The sequence below is a fragment of a genome, unplaced genomic scaffold (genome assembly GCF_019419815.1).
Source record: "Pyrus x bretschneideri cultivar Hongxiangsu unplaced genomic scaffold, Pyrus_bretschneideri_v1 Contig36, whole genome shotgun sequence".
NCBI classification, from domain to species: Eukaryota; Viridiplantae; Streptophyta; class Magnoliopsida; order Rosales; family Rosaceae; genus Pyrus; species Pyrus x bretschneideri.
In genome coordinates this window covers 1,714,034-1,720,084 of record NW_025999679.1, presented here as the reverse complement: position 1 = coordinate 1,720,084, position 6,051 = coordinate 1,714,034, and positions in this window count along the sequence as shown.

Genomic DNA, 6,051 nt, shown 5'->3' with positions numbered 1-6,051 from the left:
TCTTGTGCAATATATAAGCATGAATTAAAGGAAAGTGTAAGAGGAGAGGAAAGGTTTCCTTAGCTAATGCACTTACGTTTTGGGTTTGGAGAAAAGTGTATAGTTGGTCAAATAGCTCAATTTGTGATCTTCTTAGTGTGTCACAATAACGTCCTTATATACATCTTACACATGACATGATTACCAAAGTACCCATCGACATGTTATTTGTTGTGCTTTGGCCGGTCAGTGCAAAACCAAATTCAGATTATCTCACCAAAATATAAATCCACAGTTGAACAGTTTAAAATACAAGAAATAAAGACACTGAGAGAATTACGAAGTTTAGCAAAATCCTGCCTATGTCCCCGGAGAGATATTGCTCTTCACTATGAGAATAACTAGTACAAGATACACTTGAGTTAAATCGTCATAACTCAAACTCCAATCCCTTGTACACTCATAGAATTTTTCCAAGAGCCTCACTCTCTATTTTCTCTCCTTTGTGTTCTCCTCTGGATGCTCTCTCAATGCATAACTATTTCCTTTGCTTATAGTCATGCACCGATAATTATGACAACAACCAAGACCAAGAAAATCTTAAGTTCACACGGCAACACCCTTTTCTATACCTAGCCTATAGAGTACAACTTTTCTCCATTTCCATTTCATGCATAAAAATAAAACATGCACAATTGCGTGCAAACAAACACAAAGTCAAGATTTGCTTGCTTCCAACTTTGGTTGGGCAGTCACCATGTCATCTCTTGAAACAAGGCTTCCATGCCACAACCGAAAGCCAAGCATTCGGAAAGTTACAATTACAAAATTGTTGCCAACTCATAAGTACATGAGCCAACCACAACATTATTGTACCTTTTTATTTTTAAAGCAATGGTCAATCACACTTGACATCGATCTTATACTATCTAAAAACAGTTGGGTTCCCACTCCACCAAGAGAACCCAAATTTAATTAACATTGACATGTGTGTCAACATGTCTAAATTTATGGGAATCACGTGGAAATCAATTGATTTATATGTCTAAATTTTGTAGGAAATATTAGACATGTGTGGGAGTGGGTGTGGTGGGAGGCGGGGTATGACATAGGCACGGTTCTTTTAGGAAATATATAAAGTTTGTAGTGTTGTAGGCAAGGTTCTAAAAATCGCTAGGCGCTAGTCGGGTGGCAGGTAGGGATCTAGTGTCTAGGCGGCTAGGTGGACGCCTAGGCGGATTTATGTAAATTTATTATATATCTTGTAAATAAGTGTCTATTTACACCTAAAAAAAGACTATGCTTGTATGGATAATAAAATAATGAAAAAATGCAAATTAGGTACACCATTTCCATAAGTATACCACCATAAACCAAAAAAGAAAAATGCACACAATTAATAAAAAAGCTAAAAAAAATAAAAATAAAAAAACTGCCTAGGTGTTGCCTAACTCTCCGCCTAGGAGCCACCTAACTTCCAGCCGATTTTTCCAAACGCCTTGCCAAAATCAGGGCAGGGCTCCACCGCCTAGAGTTTAGGCCGATTTTAGAACAGTGGTGTAGGCATAATTTATTGAACAATTATGAAGGCCAGAGAGAGGGGGTGCAGCGGCATAGAGAGAGAAGAAAGAGATGTGCAATTGTGAGGTTTGTGTTATCTCACGCCATTGTGCCTTTATTTATAGTAGTAGGGAAGGTAAATTCCTTACCCCAATAGGATTACAACTCTAATAGGATAATATCTAGTCTAAGAGATATGGTAGAATCCTATAAGGATATCCCAATTATGATAGGATTTACATAATCACATTCCTAATCTAATAGGACTGCAACACTCCCCCTTGAGTGTGTAAATACTCAAACAAATGACGCATCAGGTCTTCAGCGATGAAGTAAATACAGTTGATGAAGTTGTCGGCACAATGAGTGAATGCGAGTCTCAAATCAACGGAAGAATGCATAAAAGGTAAAACTCACAAAACCTCGCTATGGTAAAACCTATAGACTAAGGAGAAAAATGAGAAGTTGCATTAAATCAAAACTATACATCTTCTGGACGCAATGAGAAGAGCTCACAAGGGTATAACCAGCCCAGGATAGGTGCCTCGCCAAAACCTAGTTAGGTAGTAAAAACCCAGTGGGAAAAATGCTCCTAATCGTAGGAAAAAGAGTACATTATGATCAAATGATTATACTTCTGGATACGACCCCTGAGTTTGACAAAACTTCCAAATGAGAACTACAAGCATTGCATATGAATAGTTAGGCGTATCAATTTCTCAAAAAAGCTTCTGGAAGGTTGACTTCGGCAGTGACGTCATGTAAAGGTCGATAAGGTTGTCTAGGATCGGCTTGCAATGACTTCAATCTCCTGATGTTTTGCTGATGTAGATATACACACAATCTGTCTTGGAGTTGACTTCGTTGATGGATCATGTCTTGGTCGGGTTGAAACATGAGGCGTAATCTTCATGGATCGTCGTCAGGACTCAACGATAAATGAAAACAACAAGTACTTCGAATATGCTTAACAAGAACTCTCAACCATGTCTCGCATGTGGCATAGTGAATTTAGGTCAGTCTTGGAATGAGTTGAAGATTTCGCAACTAAGGTCATATTGTGGACTTCCAAGTTGTTGCGATATCCCTAATGGTAAAGCAATGTTTTAAAAAACTAGCCTCGAGGCACGCCTTTGAGGCTGAGCGCTAAGGTTATCGCCTCTGTTTTGCTGGAGTGGGCGAAAGGCTTAGTCAGAGACCCCGAGACGATGGAGGAGCGCCTTAAGGAGTCCAGGCGCCTTGTCTGCCCTTTAAAAAAATAAAAAATAAAGCCATCCAAACCCAAAAAGTTGCCGTTCGGGTAAGGTTTTTAGTTTTAATTCAGATTTCGTATACCATACCTTCGATCGTCCTCTCCTTTGCCTTTTTCACCTTCTTCTTCCGCACACCAGAACACACAACCGCCGTTTGGAGTAGCACCAGTCGCCATGCCACTGTCACCCCAGCATTGTCAGCAAGCCCATAAATCCCAAAGGTTAAGGTTTCTGAAATTCTGAAAAAGTTTAGGATTTGAGTTTTTGATTTTTTTTCTTTTAAAAAACTAGTGTGAACTGTGGAGCATTCTGGGATAGGGGGCTAGGGTGCGATATAAATCTGGATCAGTGGACTGGGGAAGTTTTTCTGGGGTAGGAAATAAAAGGCAAGTAAAAGAAAATAATTAGGGTTTAGGAAGGTGAGCTCTGCGTGCAATAAAGCTTTTCTGGAGTAGTTGAAGGACTATATATTGAAAGTAATTTAGGTACAAGTGCCTTGTATGAAGTTTCTTTAATTTACTCCTAATTTCTTCTTATTTTATTATGCAACATTAAACACAAAGAGTTAGAGGGAGGGAATGGCTAACCAACCGTTATTTAAAGCTTGAAATTAAGCACACAGAACATAAACATAGGGATTAAGAAGAAAAAGGGTCGCATTTAATTGACTTCCCTTGTTAATTTCCAACGTAGACCATTAAGGGCTGGTTGAGGATTCTCTGCATGTTTTTTTATTGCACCGTCCAAAACGATCCAAGGGTTATAATAATGATGCCACGTATTTAATACTTCATTCTTTTAATGTTGCATAATAAAAAGTGTCTTGTATATTGAAAATCTTTTGAGCTTTCAGCACAGGGTATTACACATGAAGTCAAATTGTTGTATCTATTTTAACTTTTAAGTTACCGTTTATGTATGCACAAGCCTGTCGACTTCCTATTGTATGGTTTCTCAGTTAGAAAGATAATAAATTGAGTATGGTAATCATAGTAATTGTTCCAAAATACCTGGAAATTGTTGGTGTATAAATTCATAAATTGTTAGTTCATTAACTGTATGCATCGAATGTTTATTGTTTAGGCATTTAAGAATATGACTTCTTCTTCTAAGAAAGATTTTGCTTGGCAATGGTCAAAAAATTTGGATCCTATCACCAAGCACTTCTATTGTGTTTTTTGTAACCACAAATGCATGGGTTCAATTTCTAGATTCAAACATCACTTGGCTGGTGTAAGTTTGGAAGGAATGATAAGTTGTAAAAAAGTCCCACCCAATGTAAAGGAAGAATGCTTTGCTAATGCTATGGGAACTATAGAAAAGAGGAAAACTAGCCATAAGTTGTGTCGTGGTGGTGGAGAAGAAAGTGAATGTGTTGATATGGGCACAACAGGACACCATATGTAAGTAGTGGGAGTGGGAGTGTGAGTGCCACACATTCACAACAAACCGGTTCTTTTCTACCACCTAGGTCAAGGGGACCACTTGATAGGTATGTTACATCGGTAGCTCATCAAACCACATTGAATACACCTTTCAAAAAAGAGGAAAGAAGACAAACATCCGAGCACTTGCGTGATGGTTCAACACTAGAGTGCCATTCCATTCAATGCGGCAAACAATGAATATTATGTTAATGCAATGAAATTGGTATCCAATTTTGGTCCTAGCTTTGATGCTCCTACAAGCCATGAATATAGAACTTGGATGCTCAAAGAAGAAGTTGAGGATGTACAAAGTATGATGAAAGAACATCAAAAGGCTTGGAAGAGATATGGATGCACAATTATGTTGGATGGATGGTTGGATGGCATAACTAGGTGTTTAATCAACTTTCTTGTCAATAACCCGCAAGGTACTTGGTTCTTGAAATCGGTTGATGTATCGGCCTCTATTAAAAATAGAGATTTGTTGTATGGCTATTTAGATGATGTTATTCACGAACTTGGGGAGGAGAATGTGGTTCAAGTTATATCCAACAGTGCTTCGAACTACAAGAATGTCGGGGCAAAACTTATGGAGAGGAAACAGAAGTTGTGGTGGACTCCATGTGCGGCTCATTGCATTGATTTGATGCTAGAAGATATTTCTAAGATGGCATGGTTTGATGACACACTCAAACGTGCTAGGTGTATTTCAAAGTATCTATATGGGCATCAATAGGTACTAACTTTGATGAGAAAGTACACCAACAATTCTGAAATTCTTTATCCAGCGGTCACTAGGTTTGCCACTTCTTTCTTACACTACAAAGCTTACAAAAGCAAAAGGAAAATCTTGTTACTTTGTTTACCTCTCAAGAATGGTCGGAAAGTACCTATGCAAAATCCCATGAAGCAAAGTTGGCTAAGCATCATGTGTTACATGATCGTAAGTTTTGAGGTCGAGTTTCCTTTTGCATTAAGGGTGTTCTTCCTCTTGTTTGTGTTTTGAGAGAGGTTTATTCGGAGGAGAGACCCCCCTTGGGTTTTATATATGAGTTGATGGATGCCACAAAAGAGAAAATTGCAAGCAATCTTAACAAAGTGGAGAAAAAAATATATGCTTATTTGGAGAAAGATAGATCGTAGATGGAACGATTGACTTCATCAACCACTACATGCGGTGGGCTATTACGTTAAACCCACAATTTCAGTATAAGGATAATTTCTCAAATACTGATGAAGTACGAATGGGTTGTTTGCTTGCATGGATAGGATGCTTGGGAAAGGGAAAGAACGTGAAGAGGCCGATGTTTAATTGGATTTATATAATGGTAGGCTTGGTCCATTTGCAGGATTCTATGGCTATGCAAACTAGGAAAAAGCGAACACCAAATAAGATTTAATTAGTCAATTGTTAATATCTTTTTATCATTAACCCTTAAATTATTTACCTTACTAATATTATCTTTTTTTAGCGCCTTGGTGGGAGCACTTTGGGCATAAAACATCCGAGTTAACGAAGTTTGCTATCCGAGTTCTAAGCCTGACTTGTAGTGCATCGGGATGTGAGAGGAATTGGAGCACATTTTCAATGGTAAGTAAATATATTATTAGTATCTTAAGTGTCATTTTTGCTTAAGATGATTAGACTTGAATAATAGTTTAATAGAATTGATTTATTTGTAGATTCATACAAAAAGAATGAATAGGCTTGAACACAAAAGGCTTAATGCTTTAGCCTATGTCAAGTACAATTTGGCTTTGAAAAGGAGGGAGAAGTATGATCCTATTGTTGTGGAAGAAATTGCCTCCGATGATCAATGGATAACGAAGAT